A 22039-nucleotide genomic window follows, 5' to 3' on the forward strand; every position below is an offset into this window, starting at 1 on the left:
TTAATAATAATCAGCACGTCGTCATACAGTCTTTGCTTCATAAAAGCGTGCAGGAAGCATAAACAAACGCGAGAGAATCATAAACAAATCACAGATAAAGTAGACATAAATAAGTAGGTATAAGATTGCATTAATAATAATCAGCACGTCGTCATACAGTCTTTGCTCCATAAAAGCGTGCAGGAAGCATAGACATACACGAGAGAATCATAGACAATACGCGGGCCTAAATTATCCCGACCGGACGCCGAGTGCATTGAATCGCGGCATTCCCTTATTTGATCGGGCCAAATATGTTCACACGTGTGAACGATGGTAGGAAGTTTTGGTCAAACGTCTGTGGATTAGGAATTCAAAATGGGGGCTGTTTACTTTATCGTTTTTGTACTGATTACCCTTGTGTTGCGTACAGTCCCATGTCAGACCTATGTAAATAAAAATCAATTGCAATATTATGTCTGCATATCATTTCAGAACGGAAAACTGATCTTGGTGACATGTTTGTCTGAATTTACGTGGGTCTTTGCATGTTCCATTTGAAGACCTGGTAGGTGACGATCGGAATCTAGGACGTCCTCTATCATTTGACTGAATTAGTCATATTTTTAAAATATTTCTAAAATATTGTATGAGTCTGCTAGCGATCTATAAACAAGCATACTGGTATTTAAGAATTATTTTGTGTCTTGAGAGAAAGAAATTGTCCAAATCGAAAGTCTCGGTGTTCGTTACGATTAGGTACTGCGTGCAAATCGGTCTAGGGCATAAGCTGATTAAAATCATTGCATTAGTATGCAAGTAGTTGTTATTAATGAGGATATTTTACCAGGAATTAATAATGGTCGTATATCAGCTACCACGTTACGGTGCATAAATCAAAGCGGTAACAATTTACAATTAATTGGGACCAATTCATAATGACCGCCATACGCGAGATATTCATGGGGCATACCTCATTGATTGTTGTACGAAGGTCGGTAGCAATAACAAATTCATCATTCATGGGGAATATATTATTGTGACCATAATACGCAACAAATTTCAATGATAATGTGAAGTAAATAAGTCTTAACAAATGTTATGTAAGGTTTTGTATACTCAATTAATATTCTGTGAGAATCGAGATCTCCAAGGTCGTCATTTGTTTCCTCTTTATGTTAATGTTTTGATAGAGAAAAATATTTCACGGAAATCAATATATCTTTATTTAGTTTGTATGAAACAGAATTTGTACTTATAAATTCTTTATATTCTACTAGATCTTCTAGATCATATTATAAATTAATTTAATGTATTAATTTAGAAGGTGATCTAGTAGATCTAGAATTCTCTAGATCTAGGAGATCTGGAATTTCATACCATTTTCGGTACTCAGAAGTAAACTATATTTAAACCGTGTTCTAAAGAAGTTGAAAAGTGTGCGGCGATATGAGAATGTATTTCCATGAGGATATAACTTATTACTTTGTTAAATTAGTCTCGGTAATAACTTGGTACAAAACGAGATTTCTTCAGTCCATTGGTCATTATTATAATATTGGTTCGAGGCAAATCATTGTGGCGGTGCCGTTTTTTTCTTCCAATATTAAGTTGCGACCGACAATGGCCGTCCCCGGTCGGAACGGATTTGCTTCAATCGAATGAATTGAATTAATTGACTCGTGTCTTCGTGGCTGTGCACTAGTGATTCATTCGTTCCGGCTTATCTTTATCTCTTGCTTTTGCAGACTAGAGCGCTCTTAAGCGGGGGTTTTAAAAGCTATCTGACTGCGTTTATGTCTCGTTTTACGACTGCGTTTACTTTAATTACCACTTGCTTTGATTCGTTAAGAGAACATTGAAGATTTACATTAAAATTATGTTGTTACCTTGACAGTTCCTGTGATCTTTTGTACACACTTTAATGTCTCTTGGAAGATTTGAAGCTAACAAAAAATGATTTTAAATTAACTCATAATCCGAGTCTCGTTTAATAAATGTATCGTTTGAGTATTGGTCAACTGAATCAATCTGTCGCAAGATTTATTTTCGTTCAATCGAGTTTGTTTGACGGCGATCGAGCGTGCCAATGTCGGAGTTCGTCAGTATTTGACGCAATGGAGCATTACAGGTCTTTTGTGGTTTTGTAAAATAAGATGCACTTTAAGAAGTTCCAATGAATAGAAGGCAAGAAGTAAATTAGTTCAAACTCAAACAAATAAGCAAGTCATCACTGTCGTAATTTATCTTGCCATAGATTGTATAATAAAAGGATGCTTGAAACTTTAGACGTTAATTGTTACAGCTTTTACCACAACTGTTGAAATTGCGTGCTTTATTTAATGGTTTCCGCTTATTTCAAATTGTTTGATGAAAATATTAAAATAATTCACTTAGTGTTGTAAAACTTTACACCTTTTAAAATGATTATTAATAATAATCTTATTATTAATAATCACAAAAATACCTCAGTTAAACGTATTTTTGTATAATTAGAATTTTAAATGGAATTAACAGAGATGAAACTCTGGTGACTGACTGACTAATTCAAATTTGATCTGTGCAAAGTAAGCATGTTGCGACTCCTACGCAGTTGGGACCAGTACTGTAACCACCCACGTTTTGATATTTTTTGGTTTAATTAATCATCTTTATTCTTATTCTAATTACTAGCTGACGCCGCGCGGTTTCACCCGCATCGTTCCCGTATCTGTAGGAATACAGGGATAATATATAACCTTCCTCGATAAATGGGCTATCTAACACTAAAAGAATTTTTCAAATCGGACCAGTAATTCCTGAGATTAGCGCGTTCAAGTAAACAAACAAACTCTTCAGCTTTATAATTTTGGTAAAGATTTCTTGACTAAGACTTCCTTGATCATGTGGATAGAGATATGTAGGAATATCGAGCAAGCAGCTCTTACACGCTTTTAGAGTTTATTACTTTCCCACACGTCCACCCATGTACTTACTACTTAGTATTTACAGTTGGCACTTATTTGTATTTATGATGATGGTATGGTGGTATGTGTCACGTTCATTGTTGGTATTATTGCGTCAATGAATGAGCTGTGATTCATGAAACTTTATATCGAACTTGTTGTTTTTCCAAAGCTTTACTTTAATCAATACTTCGTTGTAATACCTATTTGTTGTTAAAGCATGATCACAGAATTTATCCGAAAATAAAATTAACATTTTGTCTGTACACTAAATAAACCATAGTTGGTAGAGATTTTCAAGTTACTTATAAATAATGAAGACTTATCATTTATTTTTTAAAATAAAAATCTTAACTATGCTCTAGCATATTACCTTGGGATATATTATTAAGAACTAAATTTTTAATTCTGTGTCACTTTTTATATTCTATTCTAGTTACAAAATATAGATCAGTACAAATCCAAGGTCTTTGTTCCGGTCAAAAGAGTTAGTTACGGCTTGCTTTAAATACTGAATGTCAATATTACAACACACAATAGTTCTTATTGTTAAAACCATATTATTTAACATCGAGGAAAATTTTTTTTTAGTCTCTCATTATTCCTGCAATCTGTCGTGATACAAAATCCAGTGATTTGCCAAAATATAATAATGTATATGTCTATTTTATGACATTTTGTGGTGCTGGTCTCTTGAGGCTTTTGAAAGTTGTACCAGGTTTCTTCATCATTAGGTTTCTTGCAAGTTGATTAGGATGTTTCCGAATACGCTTTTTCATTTATGATATGTGTATGAAGGAGCATTGATGATCATGCGATGCATTTTTGACTGGAACTGTTTTTTGAACTGAATTTCTAAATTCGTTTGATGCGACGCATGTCGGCTACATACGACGCGGATTAGGCTGAAATGTGATCGATAAATGTAACGTCGCAAATCACGGAATAAAATTATTGTAATTGCTTAAACACCTCGGTCCAAAAACTACCGTCTTTGTCCATTATAACCGTAACTTTATGCTTGTTGCTATGAGCATAAGGCTTATAGTCCAAAAACTGGTTGGGTCATAATGGTTTAAAAAATAATTATAAAATACTATTATTATATAGTTTTTCAATCTACATCCAGACTAACTTTGATGTAAATCATTCAAAGGACATCATGCGTCTCACTCACCTATGCATAAATATTGCGAAAGTTGCAAAGTTTGTAGACGTGTTTTGAGCTGGAACTAGGTTCCAGAGCATATACCATTATTAAGGACGGAGTAGTTGTACAAAACTCAATTCATCTCCTACCTAGTAGTTCCTAGATGTGTTAAAGTTCGTAGTATATACGTAGAGCTTGAAATTAATAATCAGTGTATAAGACTCCTAAATTAATTTATTAATACCTATAAACTTTTTAATTTTATTTTTAGTTCTATGATAATTATTTACTTACTGTGTCCATGTTGTACTTCTACTTTTAATTTTTACATAATTTGAGGGCGCTATTCTTATATATTATTTGTTTTATGTTTACTTGAAACATCTCTAGTGTGATACTCTCTCTCATTTACATCGATTGCAACATCGGATGCTTCCTTAGATGTCTATACGTAATGCCTTTTAATAAAACATTCAGTCGTTAGAAGTTCACCCTCCCGCACCATCTCTGCACTAGTTGGTGTGTAAGTTGGTAAGTGAACTTTAAATTGAACATCCACGTCAGTAACTTGTTTCTGGATGGCTCTAATAACCGTATCCGTAACGTGTTATGGAGCACAATGTTCTTGAGTTTGTGATTAGTTTAAGAAATTAATACAAGAGTCTAGTAGTTCGAATTAAATTAGATTGACATTGCGTTCATTGCATTAAAAAGAAAATTGAGCTAGTAGTTGTTCATATGTTACACATATCCACAGTATTATTACGTTAAGACCAGCCAAATAAATATTCAGTTTCAATATGCTACCAACGTTGTTTAGTCTAGTGGTTTCAATATAAACTTTATGTTGGTCTTTAAAGACAACAAACTTGAAAGCATATCAAAGCTGAGACACGAGACTTTGATATATCACGCAAACGTTAAATCGTATAAGCGATCTATTTTTAATCAGAGTCGTAAATGGATCATATCAAAGACTGCATATTTTCATGCAAGTTCAGTTGAAAACCTACAACAGTAATACTATATTTTAAAATTTCTTCGTTTATGTCCTAGAACAATTAAGAGAGGTAGAATTTGCATTAGAATTAAAAAAAAATTCGGATCGGTTCAGAAAAGAATGGCATGGGATTTAAGAAACTTACTTATCTATATAGATTCTAAAGCAGTATTTTCTTCTTTTGGACAGCCATGTTAGAAGGCTTAGTTCGTAACCGATTTTGTACAATCATTTAACGATTATGTTCCCACCTTTAATAGAGTAATCAATAACTCATTAGTAACGCTGACACAACACCGTGTCTCGGTGATGAATGACACTCTGTATCCAGTTTCTCGCTGGCTAAGATATTTTGTAACAAGACAGAGTGCCTCCGACATTTGATGCTCTAAGCATAACTTACATTTGTCACTTTAGATGTTCAACTTAAAATAATTATTAAAATTGCATAGTGCCATGTTCTCTTAAATTTTATTTTCTTCCTAAAAAACAGAAAAGAAATTGACCCGATTTGACCTTATCAAATATTTTAATGTGTCGTTCACTGAACTAACGGTGCATCCAAAATTGAAGCGGCATTGAAGTGTTTTTATAAAATTATATGGGATGAGATTTAATCGCAAGCTATCAACGCATAGCTTCAAGCAATCTAGTTTAATGATGCGGAAACTTCCATCAGGAAAATATTTTTTCCTCGATGATGGTGATCGGAGCGCACTCTGTGATGTTACGTGTTAATAGCGTTAAGAAATTGCTGGCTTTCCATGGATCTTGGGCAACCTTCGAAGTCACAACGGACAGAATTGCTGATCAAATTTTTGTTTGATCACCAGTCGCCGGATTGTTCGGTTTGGATTCGGTTGGGCAATTTAAAAAATATCATTGATATACACTAACATTTCTCTTTTGTGAAAATTAAGTATTCCTTTCTGAATAATATTATGAATAGTACTTGTCATGCTGTGGAATTTATTAAACGAAGATGAAGTTATGAGAAATGCAGTGAGCTATGACTTATGAGGCAGTTTATTAAAATTTTCTGGTTAAACCACAGTACCTACATTAACATAAAATGCATTTTTTGAAAAGACACGGCTATTTAAGGAGTGCAACCTCCGATCTCCAAGGCTTTAATGCATTTAACTTACACTAAAGTGAAAAAGCTCTTCTGATAACAGAAAATCTATAAAGATGGCGAAATTATTTGAAACCCATCTATTATCTTTTCTCCACAAATGATTAACTATTGATGATGCGAATAAAACCACTGTGTTCTTTTAATTTAAATCATTTCAATCACCACTCCAGTAATATATAGTATATTTGAATTTTATATTTTCCTACCTACTACGGTTTCATTAATAACGATAACATAGTCATTATTATGTCCCTGTACATAATAATTCCATAAATCACAATAGAGTTCAACTCTCGCAGCAGGTTGGTTGAATAGTTGAAAGTCAACTGTCCGAAGTCAGAACAGGTTATTTAAAAAATATATGTCGCGTGGCCAATAAACCTTCGGCCGGGATTGGTGATTTTATTGCCGCCTGCCCCGTGTAAATTTGTGGTACGCTGATAAAGAAACAAGTTTACATTTTGTTGGCTTTTGTGATACGTTAGATAGTTAACATTCTGGAATCGTAAATTACTCATTAAATTGATGAGATAGTATAAATAAAAGCATTCAAATAAAAACCACTATTGAAGTTTGAAAAATAAAGTAGTTTCTACTACTATTCAGTACTTGAAGGAAGAAATATTTTATTAGATAGAATGCTTACTATAGTAATCGTACTATTAAAGAAGTAAACAAGAAAGGTGATATTGCAGAGAGTAAATCAAGAGTGATGTGCGCTGTTTGCACTGCCACTCATGCATAATGCAGAACAGTTGATTGCATAAATGTAGCAAAGTATCGTAGTACACCTTGTTCAGTAGTATGTATGCGATACAGAGCACGTGCAAAATTGATCAATGTATCCGGATATATTGATTACTGATTGATGAATTAGGATTCATTGATCCCAAAACTTTCTTAGACACGTGTGTTCTAGTCATGTCCATTCGAAAGTTACCACATTTGAAATGCTAAGGAAATCCCATAAATAATCATACATTGCCTCATTTAACCTACACCAATGCTTTAACGCGTTCCGCGCTCTCAACAGACGACCCAATTGGGTTAGCGTTTACCATCCGACAAATAACATAGTTGCCGATTTAATCCTTTTGACGATGCTAGAAAGCCTAGTCAATCTAATTCTGGAAGTCCGTTTTGGATGCACTGGAAGATGATACACCCCAAGTGTGTTTGTGTGTATAAACTGAATTATCGTTTCGTTCGAGAGCGTTTCTTTAGTTTTACACACCAACGTGCTGTCTGCTAATTACATACTGTTGAACGATATAAGTACCTTACCAATACATCCAAAACTAAACAGACTTCGAAAAGTAGACAAACAAAAAAAAACAATGTTGAAAAACACAAGGAAAATTCTGATCTACCACATTCACAATCCATCAGGCCTTACGGCTGGTCGTGAAAATGGCCTGGGTTGTCTGTTATACAACGCGAGCCAGCCAAGTCGGTTCGTCTGTTGGCAGCATATGCATGTCACAATCACAATTTGCCGGATATGCGCCGTCACTATTGTTTCCGTTGCAATTCATTAGCTTTGGAAACTGGAGTACGGGATTTATACTGACTATCGGGTATTTCCATTTGGTCTGACAATTTCAGAGCAAATGTGCGTAGCATAGATAACCCGATGTAGAGAAAATTTCATACGATTTGCTACGTATTGTAGTATTAGTAGATTCCTTCTTCTATGAGAATAATAGATTTATCAAGATCAAAGATAATATCAAGAGATTTAACGTCCTAGTAGCATGACGCGTTAACACCAGAGTTAGACAATGTTAATTCGTCTCTAGGTAGTTAACGCTACCGTCTTAGACTGTGAAGTTATAGTCAGATAGAATTAATTAAATCAGAGCTAGCTGAGCTGAGTCAATCGCTAATTGGTCAATAAATATATGCAAAAGTCACACTCCAGCGCACAATTCAATAGTCCATAAATCGAAATTGATTTACTCACGTACGTTAGTATTATATTATAAACGACTAAAAATGTAATAGATGTACGAGTAAAATGTATTTGTATTTACCGTCTAGATGTTAATTAATCCGATCACGATGTGCCATTAAAGCTTACTTGTACTATTATGTATTCTGTGCTTATAGCAGTAACGTCGCAGTTGCCTGTTTCATCACATCGTATCAAATTAAGAAACGGTGAATTGCCACCCTTCGGCGTTATTGCATCTTTGAAATTGCCTTAATTGTAAATCTGCTATTTATTTTCGTCAAATGTTTCTTGTTCTTTGAATTTAGGAAGTTTGGATTTGGCCAACACAGTTACTCTTACGGTATTTACCTTTGTCTGTACTTTGCCCTTTCTGTAGAAACGTAAGGATAGTATTCGGAATTTCACTGTTATCAATGCGATGTTAAAGCACAGCGCCATTTCACCACTTACGTAAGTCTTACACATAGAGAAATCCCGGAGATATTTCTACATTCCGGTTTTCAACATCCTTCCATCATCCTTATATTTCTTAATTTAATTTGTTGAGATTATACTGTTTGCACGTGGTTAGCCGGTGAATGGACCACGTGGGGTGCGGGCGCGGTCGTTCGATACAGCGGAGGCTGCGCGCTGAGCTGTCGCCCGGAACTCTCAACCCGCCAGTCATCCCTGACCCCTCCTACCCCTGCAAGTGTTACTTGTTCTCGAACACTTGCAAATGTTTCAACAACAGACGGAGCTCTAGGCTCGCTGGACGCCTCATCGCGTGCCAGTTACGCAAGAACCATCTAGCGCCTATAATACTATTGCCTGTGTTGCATAGAGAGAAGTCTTTAAGTGGTTTACTGTTGCTTAACAAATTTCGCTTAATGATGCCCAAAGAAATTCTTTATGTACATAAATACGTATGTATCATCTTACTGTAATTTATATGCAGTATGTTTTAAATACGACTTTCAAGTACCCACTCCGGAAATTAATTAATTAAATCTACAGAAATTCAAATACATAATAAATGTTTCTCTTGCTATGTTTTGTTGTTTTGCAGTATTATAAAAAAGACAATTAGAAACTTGAACTAGTTTTGCGTTCATTGTTTTTAAACTAACATAATGGCTTCTCCGCTAGGCATACCGGTTGGCCCGTTTCATTTTTAGGTCGTTCTCCGAATGGGAAATGGTTCAGTGGGGGACCTCCCGTGTCTAATGGTGACTCCAATACCTATTGTTACGATTCTAGAGGGTTCGAGAAAAATGCTTGTTGCAATCGAAGATAGATTTTATACACTTCATGAAAATGTAAAATCAAAAATATTTTCAGCCAGCTTTTGCAAAGCGGATTTATCGTATCCATGCCGAGGCGCATACAAACACAGCGTAGCGAGAGCTAGGAACTGTGTATTCTGTGTTTGACACTGTTAAAATCAAAATGCAGTATTTATTCTGTGGTTGACAATCATTTTTGAAATTTTAACGTGGCCGCGTGTTTTTTGTGCTTCTCCTAATTTTTGCATCACCGAATTTGATACTGTGGAAAAATATTAAACAAAAGCTGTACATGCTACAGTTAAAATCATCGATCATTGAATAGCTAACCTTAGCTTAATAGTTTAGTAACTTAATCTACGAGGAGGTACGCCTAAACACTTTTAAGTTATCCGATCATTGCTCCCCATTAGCCTCATATTATGGGTTACTTGTAGGTGCTACGGATTTAACAATATTGATCTTACTTTCTTCTCAACTTTTTCATAATAATTTAGATTTACGGGTTATATAATATCTAGGAAAGGTAATCTCTTAGATTATTTTTACAAATTACATCATCATTCATTGTTATTTTGTTTGTTCCTTTGATTTCTAGAAGTATATTACTTTAATGAAAGTACCTATTTCAGGAGGTTTAATACAGTTGCTATTTTCGTAACAGTGTATTATATTCTGGTTATTCTCATTGGCATTATTGGAAATAACATTTGGAAACAATGAGGGGATTCGTTCCGAGACCGTTCGGACCTTATTACGTTTTCAATGCCTCCATTCTGACCTTATATTACTATCACGTAATATTCGGAATTCAATTTTATTCTGAGAAAATGCTTTGGTAAATATTTTGATTTCAGTAATCAATTTGGATTATTTTCTTAAATTATAATCTAGTGTAATTGCAAGAATGTGCAAGTGGAAGGTCATAAGAGGAGAGGAAGGCCATAGAAGAGATGGTTGGATTGTGTGAAAGAGGACATGTGTGTAAAAGGAGTGGATGATGAGTTGACGAGTAATAGAGACGAATGGAAAAGATTGACATATTTTTCCGACCCCACTAAATATAAAGGTAAGGAGATGATGATGATAATCTAGTGTAATTATTATTATAATAATTTTAATGAATGAAATGATGAAATGAAAGGTTTAATGTCAGAAACATTTTAATGTCGCCGATACATATTATATGCTACGTTGATATCGGATCCCATAATGTGGAGTTTTATTTCTTTGGTACTAGTAGCTATCGATCGATTAAGAGGATGGGGTTTCAAAGATACGTAGTAGTTTATGTCCGAGATAAGACAGTTCGTTGAACTCACTTGGAGACTTACCTATTTCCCGCGTCTTCGCTTGGTTTCGTGTTTCTGTTGATAAAACCAATAATTACAAAAATATGTATAAGGTTAGTATAACCTTAAAAAATAAAAACAGAATAGAGAAGCAGGTTCAAAATGAACGTTTTTTTGTGGCTGTCTTACAAATTTGGTAAATACCGGCCTGTACTAAATTTACTGATTACTCGGTTTCTATTTTTATTATATTTAAAAACTAGAGGACAGCGTGAAATTCTGTTTTCTTTCTCGAAGTGAAATTTCAATGACAAAATGTTTCTTTGGAGAAAAAGGAAATTCATCAAAATCGATTGGTTTAGCAGTGAAAAAGCAGACAGGCTTATTTTTTTGCATTTGTAATATTAGTTTCCAGACATTTTTAAGTACATTTTTTCTGATGGTAAAAAGCAAAGATTACTTAATTGCTAGTTCGTTTCTTCTCTTTATCTTGATAGGCTAAGACATAGAAACATGAGAGCTAAAGGGATAAGATTTACGATAAAATATTATTTTGTGTTTACCGCTTTACCAAATCCGACATCAAAGCTTGGAAATTTAAGAAACACTCATTATAGGTAACGAGGATCGACAGGGGGCTTTGTTTCGTCAAGTGCTTTATGTGTTTGAAGGTCAAACGCTGTGAAATTAAGGGAAAGTGTATCGTTATTTATTTTGAAATCTTTTGCGAGTAAATTGCTCTAGCATAAGCATTTGCACAACATATTAGTGTATTCTATAAATAGAAATATCCTTTAATATACTAATGTTCATTTTGTTGATTATTTATATTATAGAATTGTTAATTTTGTTTGTTTCTACAATTTATATTCTATTACCATCTTCAGTCTTGAATAAAAAAGCGGCTGAGGTGTAATTCCAGTATTTTACACTCGTCGATGAAATAATCACCTATAACAAGTCCTTATTTGAATTTCAACCTTATTTGTATGGGTTGTCATGTCACTAACAACGAAGTTTCCATGGAAACTGACGATATCACAGTGCTGTAACTTTACAGAATGCGGGGTCTGATCTCACACCACTATTTCGAATAAAATTCAGTCGATACTTACACTTGTCGGTGGTCACCACGTATTGATTCCTATGTACCTACAAATATGATGCATAACCAGCTTGGTTCGACTCTATTGAAATAAGCGCACTAAAGTTTGAGCTGTGACTCCTACCGCAACCTTTTGCTACGTTGTTAGTTAATTTTTATCCTTGATACACCGTGTTAAGGTTTATTATTTCTGTGCAGTGGAAATTCTTTGCAAGGGTTTTTGCTAGGTAAAAGGTAGGATTGCCCACGTGTTCCTTTATGCCTTTTGTCGCAACTTTGTATGAGGGTTCAAGTCTTCAAGCGTTTGGCCTTTCGATTATAATGTGTTTGCGGTCGGAGCGATCGTTTTTTAAATGGAATCCTGTATGGGCAATATCTATTGAACGCTAATGTGCAAATCATCATCCTTTGTGTGTTATTAATCGACTAAAAAAAGGTGGAGGTACGTAATCATTAATTATGTCTGCTCTCAATAACTTAACGACATTCTTTCTTACTTCTAATATTTTAATATTTAAAAGACGTTCAAAAACAATTAACTAGTTTAGATTTTTTTTGTAATTGTACATCTTTATCAAAATTTGTTACACACTGTTATTATCTATAAAATCTTAAAGTTTACGTAACTCCTTAACCTTTATTTCCATCGGTACTCACGTTTAACCTTTATAAGTGGCTTATACTGTTTGGTTAATATTAACCGCTAAGCGATAGGTCAGAGGTTGAACATTCGTTCCAGTTACAAGTACCTACATGGAACGACACGCTAAGTTAGCTTTCTGTTCCCTAATCAGCTTATTTGTTCCGGTCAGGGTGTTGGGAAGTGTGTGCATCGAAAAATATCAGATTACAATGCTCTACCTTAATAATAAGGGCACCATATCTTGCGTTTTGTTTTGACAGATAAGCTAAACAATCGACTTAATCGCTTAGCACAAACCATGTAATGTAGGGTGTTTTAGAATTATTTTTCGTAGTTTTGCTTTCGTCTACACGACACATACACACAATTTAATAATAAAACTTCATTGTACTAGTAATGCGTGGAAGAAAACATAATTAACTCTAAGTAAAGTATCTACATTGAGAAGTTCATCAAAAACTTTTAACGTCATGTTTTTTGTATACAATAAGTAAATTTATTATTATTATTAAAAAAAAATCCCAAAGCGTTTGTTCGTCTTGTTATGTATGTTAAGTTCAGCGATTAAGTCCAATATCGACGAATAAATAAAACTGTATATTATTTATTGTATAAAGACCCAAAGGCTATAGATTGATTGATTCAAACAATTGCAAATGCTTTATCGTTTGTACGTTTATTGCATTTTATTGCGACCTTTAACGTGGCCGGCAGTAAATTGAGTCTCCAGTCTCGACCGACGGCGATCTGTGTCACTGCGATACTGCGAGACAATGGAAACGTAGCACATCAAGATTACGGTTGTTGTATAATTGTTTGTGATTGTTATTGCGATTTCGTGACCTTTTTTATTCTAGTGATAGTAAAGGAAACGTGTCATTTATTGTTCGAAGTTCTGATTATCTGTTCAGTGTTATTTTTGTGAAATTGCTTGTATTATCTATTTTAACTCATAGAAGTATTAGTTAAAATAGATAATACATATTTTGCCAAAGAAAGTATACTTTCGTAAACAGAAATACTTTAGCGAAAGCTAAAGTTAAAAATCGTTTATATCAATTGGGCTTTGTTTACTAATCATTTTTGAAACGCCAAGTTAGGATGTAAAAGATGGCTTTGAATCAGAATTTTAAAAATATGCTTTTTTGCGTTAATTGTCGCTTTTATTAAAATAAACCTACAGAAATGCAAAATATAATTGAAATGTAAAAAGTCCTAGAACAGATTCCAAATTCGATAATATCTATGTTGGTCTACCTTTGTACCCTTTCCTAAATTTCAGAGAAGATAAAAACTTCCGTAAACGGGGTCACTATTATAATAAGATTTGTGAAAAGTATCTATCACAAGTGTGCGAAATATTTTATGCGAGATCAAAGTTAGCAAAATTATTTTTTCAATATATTTTGTCTGTTAAAGTATTTTTATCATATAAAGTTTTACTAAAAAAGCCGTGTTATTAGAACCAAGAATTTTTCGATGCTTGCGAATAAAAGTAAATCAACCGTGGCAGAAATGATCGTCAGTCAGTTCCTGTCACCTTGGCCGCTAAAAGATTTTAAAACTAATTTCAAACCTTCATCATCTTATTTACTTATAATATCATGATTCCAAATTAAACATTACTTATTGGCAAATAAAACATGTAGTTGATCGTTGTATGATGATTGATTCCCAATAAGTTCATCAAATGATAGCCTCATGTTAGCGATAGTTATGGAATTTAAAAACTGCCCAAAATCCGCCCGTTCATTAGTCAATCTAGACTCCGAATCCATTAGAGACCGGTGATAGCTTGGCCAGCCAACGTCATATACGGCAATAATGATGATGATATTAAACGTTTAAATTGTGCAAGTAACTATTTCTTAGATATTAGATAGCTATTGAACCTATTTTTTTTTGCCAGAAACGATGTAGATATTATTATTTATGGAACGGTTACGGTTAAGCTTAACAACATTTACATTTTGCTCCTTTGGTTGTAAAAACAATGGTCAATACATCAAACTGAAAGTATGTTTCTTGCCTTCCTTCAATAACTTAGCTAAGTTCAACAACCTCTAACCGGGATCGCGAAGGTATTTTATTGTAAAAGGGATTTCACGGTAAAACGTTTTTGACAGTTTCGTTACAGCTATAGCACATTTGAGCAAAAAGAACAGTTGTTCTAAAAATGGGAAAAAAAAAAACGGAACGTGGCAGCTGCTACGATGACTATTATAACCGAGGTGAAATGAGTTGAAAGGTTTGGTTCAAAATTGCTCAGTCAAAGCCAAAGAAAAGATTATCTAAATCTGAGCGATTTAAAAAGATCTCGCTTTGATTATACAAACCGTAATTCGCTTTCATAAAAACTGCTTGTAATTTGACATTAATGTGAAAAGATAAAAGATAGGAAGAGTATTCGTTGTTGAAATGTCCCATGATAGAATGATAACGTCATAAAATATGCGATAAAAAGCAATACTCTAAAAAATCAATATAAGACAACAAGAACTTATGCAAATACCAAATGCGATTCCTGAGCAAATTGGTCACATTCAGTGTTGTTTGAGGAAGAAAATGAAAAGCGACAATGTTATTAATTGTGTGTATCAGTCTATTGTTCTATTATTACAGACGCCATCTCACATTATGACTAAGCTTATTCATTGCATTTTAATTTTTTAATCATTTGAGTTTCATTCATAAAAAATCCTATTGACGTTTAGCAAAATCAGATTACACGTCCACAGATCCGCATCGTACGCATCGGACGCATCGCATTAAGCGGATCGTAGTTTTATTCTTTGTATAGAAAGTCATACTAATGCGTCCACTGATCCGCATAAAGTCATACAAATGCTCCCACTGATCGGCATCGAACGGATCGCACGAATCCGATCTGTGGACGGCCTGACCATCCAACAAAGTCTTTAAAATGAGTCTTCTATTATTATATCGATCTTTAACGTTTTAAAAATGCATGTGGCCTTATTTCGATGCAATGCGTTTTTCATTGCAAACTTTTATTTTTCAAAATATGACTGAGTAAGCTTAAATTGGCGTATATGCAACTTCGTATTCTGCAGTTTTCAACCTATTTACTGGAATTACTAGCAGACATGCTATAAAATTTAGTTCTTTTCGGAATACTATGTTTTACCCTATAGGCTACATCTCAATCAAATACTGTATATCCCAGCTTTCACTTTCATTTCATTTCACATGATATTTCAACAATATAATCGTGACAAGCGAAGATCAATGGGCATGCCATATGCTAATGGATATAGGTCAACATTGTATGTCTTGGATATGGCAACGCTGTGTGGAACGTTTGAAAGGCGTGAGAAATCAGACGTCATGCAGTCTTTGTGATGTATTATCGTATACTTTACGAACTGGGTCATGTTTAAGAATTGTCTACATGAATAAAGTCTATTGACATTATTTTTGACCAAATTTAAAAGCAATAAATGACCGTATACATTGGTTTCAAGTTTACATTTAGTTTGAACTTTTCGTGGAAATTGTGATTACTTGTAAAATTGGCTCTTATTAAATATAGTTTTTCTTTCTTATTAACATGATATCATGTATTTTCTTTATTTCAATATTTCAACTAACTCAGGCTCTAAGGATCTTTTTAATATTCAACACCCTTCAATGGATGTGACTTCTTGTTTGAATTTTAGGAGATCTTAATGTACCATACTATTATTTAATCTTACTAAAATCCACATTGTTTCTGATTTTTCTTCTCTAAAATGAAATGAAAAAAACTGTTGATCATATTCAGCTACTTGGCATTATTATGCTATGGTTCAATGCCTTCCACTTGATTATGCAACAGTAAATACCGATGTGAACCTGACGGGCCAAGGCTGAAGTGGAAGCCTAAATGGATCTGCATATTCATGATAATGCCGGTGTTTAAATATAGCCGTGAAGAAAATGTCTCCAGCACAGCATTTGCATAAAGATGGAGTAACTACTCGTCCTAGTAGAGATTATGTAACGCTCCATCCTTATTGTACGCTGTTTACTGAGATATTTAGTTACTTATTGTAATCGATTCAGTAGATCCGAAGTTACAGTTATGATAGCATGACGTTGTTGTTATGCAAATCAGGCTAGATATAATGTAAGACGGATGTAATTATGAAATTCTCTTCCAAGGTCAGGGTGAACTATTGAATATTTACTGGCGTTACAACAAAATTTCTTTTTTATGGTTCTTTCTTTGCTTATGAATTATTGAATATAATTAATAACCTCCGTTTCAAATTACCTAGTACTAGCTGTAGTGGTTTAGATTTCACTGATTAATATGTATTTGTTTTTTGTTTTCAGATTCTTGTGATGGTCTTCACTAATTTTGTGGTAAGTAGGTAAATTCTCTGAAGTTAGAGAGAGCTAAGACTATGAGTATACTAGTAAATAATGGGTTGATCGAGTAATTTTTAACTTATATGACGTAGTTTTATCGTCAACAGTTCCTTCGGTATAAATGTAAAATTTTTAAGATATCAGTTTAGGCGTAAATTTCTGCTTAATTTTGTGCTTAATGCGACTATTTTTTGTGATTATCACCAATATTTGAAGATTCTGTAAATATCGTATACTTTTTCTTTTGTTGCACAAGATGAAGTTTCATAAGTCATTGTGTAAAAATCTTGTGAGTTGTGTTTAATTGAACAGTTACAAACAGACTATTATGAGCGTTAATTGGCCAAAAGGCACCGACTTACGCGCATCAACGCGTTCATATGATAGCAGTAATTGATGAAAAGATAACTTCAATACAGTAGGTATCTCATGTATCTCACGCACTCGATATAGCACTATATACTCTTTTTCACTTTTTGTACCTAATCTGTGCAGATTTGTCATTTTCTCTGCGTGTATATGCTTTTCTATGTACTATGTAAGTTTTTACCCGACTGCAAGAAGGGTTATTTGAGATTATTAGACCTCTACAATAACTTCGATAGCACTAAATTACAGCAACATTCTTTTTATTTCATTATGATTTATAAAACCACTCTTCATTATTAAGATTCTACATTTTGCGCTGAGCTTTAACCACGGATATCAGAAAGACATGCTCTCAGGAAATCACATACAATGGGTATTGATTTTTCAACAACGTTGAACCCGTTTGCATTTTTAAACTCTTTCTCTTCATAGCTGTTGTCGTAGTCAACTGGTAGTTTAAAAAATTGCTTAATGTGACAAATACGCGCGTATCCTAGCAAAGTTTTCCAAAGCAATGTAATCCGACAGTCAGTTCCGATCACAAACGAAAGGGCAAGGCCGCCGGACGTCGACCCGTTGAGGCAATATTCGCAGTCCACGTGCGCTTGCTAACGCTTCGTTTGTCAGAATACTTACTCTTGACTCTTGAGTCTTGACTTTTGAGAGGTTCCGTTAAATTCACGATCTCGTTTTGGAATTACGCAGTTCTTTAATTTTAAATGTTGAATGTATTAAATGTTTTGAATGTTAAAGTATTTGAACATGTCTGGATCGATTTATAGCTTCAATAATTTGATTTTCGCTTGCCCTTTGAATAAAGCCCCGCTAGACTATTGTTATACCCACTCACTAAAGTAAAAGTCTTCTTCGACTAATTGGAGGGGAACGGGGATATTTGTTATATTAAAAAAGATATGGCAAATATGTTCTCTAAAAAATAGTTTTCAGCGACAACAGCAAGTGGAAGCTTGTTCCAAAATTACGGAAGCAATTGTGACGGATCATTGAGCTTGCCACAACTATGTTAAGAACATGATCATTGTGATGACTGATGACTGTCAAGAGTGTGACGTTCTTCGTCGTCGTTCGTCGTTGACAGTGGTCGTGGTCAGTGTGTTACAAGTTTTATTTTGACTTTGATATCAGTATTATTACAGTTAAATTGATTTTGTATGTGCTGATTATTTTATGTCTTTTAATTATTGAAATGTGTGTTGGCTACGAATTCTCATTTTTATTTTTTTTCATTCGGTCTGAACTAGTAAATCGAATCGAAACCGAATTAGTCCACAAGAGTATGCCTCTAGAGCCGGAATCGATAGCCCTCCAACCGCGACACTCGATACGGCGGCAGTGGTTTTCGCCACTGACAGATGGACAGTCTCTATGCATGGGTTGTATGGTTTTGCTGGAGCCATGTTTTGCCTTATTTGCCACCCTATATTTCACGATACCGATATTTTTGCGAGGAATAAATCTGTATGCGTTTATTAAACTTTTGGTGTATTCAGAGCTTCAGAGTATTGATTTTAAACTTATTTCGTGGTTGTTCATTATGAATGTTATTAAACGGGTACATACCACGACGGAACTGCCGAAAATGTGGAACTGTTTCGTCGTGACCACGATCCATGCAACTGGGTCGGTCTTTTTATCGTAGTATGTACCCGTTTAATAACATTAATAACTTCAAAGTATTGTCAATAGTTGTTTGTAAATTGAACTACGTCATTGATGACTTTTGATATTTTGTAAAGAATAACAGTTTATGGTTCTAGTACTTGAATGTATTGAGCCTCGTTAGAATATCTGCTGGATATTATTAAATATGGCGGCTGTATGCCTGTAATACTATTTAATTCCAGAAGTTATTTTGTTTTATTTAACGTCAGCTTAATTAATTTAATAATAACAAATTTTTATCATTTGAAAATGTGATGAATTTTTGAGATGTTATTAACATTCCGTTCACAATTTTTTATTTCTCTCATTTATTTATTATTTCTTTTTTTTTAAATTTTTAACAATATAAGTATAATAAAATACAAAACATTATTAAAAATTTATAAAAAAAAATTCGCCCTCCCGCTGCGGGACATTTGAGTGTCCAAGCAACCGGTGGTCAGGGCTCCAGAGTGAGGAACCTCCTCACAATACGCGCCGTCTCAAGAATCACTGCCTTTTGTATCCGACTCTTGATCCAACAGTTAAGCGAAAGCTTCTTAAGATGTTGGTCGAAGCTTTTCGCTATAAGACCATTGACTGAAACAACTATCGGAACAATAATAGTTGACTCAACATTCCACATGGCGGTAATCTCGTGAGCAAGGTCCAAGTATTTTGATACTTTTTCCTTTTCGGCTTTAACCAGATTATCGTCATGTGGAACAGTAATATCAACAATTATTGCACGACGCACTGACCGATCGACTAGCACTATATCAGGTCTATTGGCTACAATATTATTATTTACTTAATTTAATTAATGTCTGTTCTTGTCCTTCATTGTATAACAAATTTGATTAAATTCTGCTTTATGAAATTTCTCTACGGTAGACAGTTATCGGCGTTTAACATAACAGTGTCTGTTACACGTTTCTCAAAAACCATTACAGATAAATAACTGCCCACGCGTCGCCCACGCCCGCTTGCAAATTGTTTCCTTCGGTGAAAGTGCTCATTGAAATTTAATTACTTGTGAGTATTGGACACATTTTAAGGTTTGAGTAAGTAGGACTTGGGAGATTAAAGCCTTGCATTTCATGATAATTTGGCATCAAGATGAAGGTTTTGATTCATACGTCTTAGTAGTAAATAAACCGTGCAAATAGATGGTTTGTAGAAAATATTAATGACTAGCGGACCCGGTCAAGCTTCGCTTTGACTTATCCTTACAGTACCCTACCCTACCCCTACTACTGCCCTACTCTTAACCTTTCCCTACGGTACCCCTACCTATTCATATATCAGATAACAGATTCATATTATTATAGGCTAGCTGACGCCACACGGTTTTACCCTCGTGCATCCCGTTCTCATATATTTTTTTTCATGGACTAATATATAGCCTATAGCCTCCCTCGATAAATGGACTATCTAACACTGAAAGAATTTTTCAAATCGGACCAGTAGTTCCTGAGATTAGCGCGTTCAAACAAACAAACAAACTCTTCAGCTTTATAATATTAGTATAGATTGGTCTTGATATTCTTTCTTTGGGACGACGTTAGGATATGAAACTCAATCTTTTTTCAATTTATATTCATAAAGATTGTTTTAACGGTGGTCAAAACCGCCGTAAAGTAAGTACTTAGTTTAAAATAAATTTCCAATGTAAGTATTTTCTATATCTACGAGTAAAAGTGAACAGTATGAGCTTACTATCAATTTCAATGTATCATCGTAACGGGTGAAAAAGATTCTTTTAACGCCAGCATGTAATCCGGTCCTGGCATTGACATGTCTATCAGTGTGTCAGACCCTCTAATGTGTTGTGGGAGGTGAGGATAATGGACCTGTCGTTTACGATCACTCTAATAACGAGGACATTAAACCAGCGCATTTAATCTATATCTATACTTATAATCAATCTGTAGAGAAGTCAATTCTGTACATGAAATATATTTCCAAAATAACTATCAGGGGGTGTTTAGTGATCGATGCCAAAAATACAATCAGTAAAATTTTTGTCTGTCTGTATGTTCGTTATAGAAAAGAAACTAAACTCGTACGCGACGAAAGCTTGAAAAATTGAGTAATTTCACCCGTTTTCCCAACATTTCCCTTCACAGCTCTGCTCCTATTGATCGTAGCGTGATGAAAAGTATACTATAACCTGCCCAGGAGTATAAAGACTCCTGGTTGACTGGGTTAAAGACTCGAGGTTGCGTTCGATTACTAAGGAACCATAAAACTGAAAAACCGGCTACCCTTCGGACTGAAGCACAGCCATGCTGCTGGCGGGTGAAATAAGCATTGTGATAGCAAGTACTTCCCCGGACTCTATTTAAAATTAATAAAACCGGCCAAAAACACCAATGAAGTTCAACGAGTAGCGAAACTGAAGTGGCAATGAGTGGGGCCCATAGTGGAAAGAGCTAATGGACGTAGTTAAAAGAGCTGATAGACGTTGTGGTCCCAAAGTGCAGGAATGGCGACCCCGCCCCGAGAACCTTAGTGTTGCTGGATCCCCAAGCAAGGGTACAAGCGGCTTAAGACTGATATGTTTGGAAGTTTGTGAAAAGTTATGAAATTCCCTGCAGTTGGAATAAAATGAAGCTAGTTCTTTATTCTCCGGTGTCGTTGCTTCACGAATGTCAGGGCCCGACCGCCGCTAACCCATTACTAAAATTAACACCTGAGTTCTGACTCCGCGCTATGTAAGCGATGCTCGCTAGTGGCCCCTGTTTACATTCCGCGGTACGAATACGAATTAAATTATGCTGTAATACTTTTTAATTAAGTAAGTAATGCTGTATTATGAGTACGTATATTTGTAGGGTTATTTCAGGCTTTTATTCATATCCCGTGTGGGGTTGTTAGTCCCCCATCGGGCGCGTCCCCGGGTGGTGGATAGGGGAACGCCTCCCACACCTGGGAGGTACCGGAGAAACCCGGCGCGAACCAAAACTAGCATGGGGGGTGCGGCGCTTTGCGCTTGTAAGTTGCCGTCTAGATGCTCCTAGTACTTATCTGCGTCAGACGGCAACACAAGGAGGGAGGCTTTAGAGTCCCGAGGAAAGAAACCTCGTTAAAAATACCAGTATGGGTGGGAACGCCCTGCGCGGCGGGCTTGCGGGCCTTAAAGGTCCGTGAGCACTGGCTT

General features: G+C 35.0%; 1 protein-coding gene across 1 annotated transcript in view; it reads left to right on the top strand.

Moving 5' to 3' along the window:
* LOC112043767 (protein tweety-like) overlaps positions 1–22039 on the top strand; it is a 91884-nt gene that overhangs the window by 18348 nt on the left and 51497 nt on the right. Inside the window, exon 2 of the mRNA XM_052884452.1 lies at positions 16810–16839. The gene's annotated coding sequence lies outside the window, so the exon portion shown is untranslated. The remainder of the gene's footprint in view (positions 1–16809; positions 16840–22039) is intronic.

Source organism: Bicyclus anynana, chromosome 11 (genome assembly GCF_947172395.1).
Source record: "Bicyclus anynana chromosome 11, ilBicAnyn1.1, whole genome shotgun sequence".
Lineage (NCBI taxonomy): Eukaryota > Metazoa > Arthropoda > Insecta > Lepidoptera > Nymphalidae > Bicyclus > Bicyclus anynana.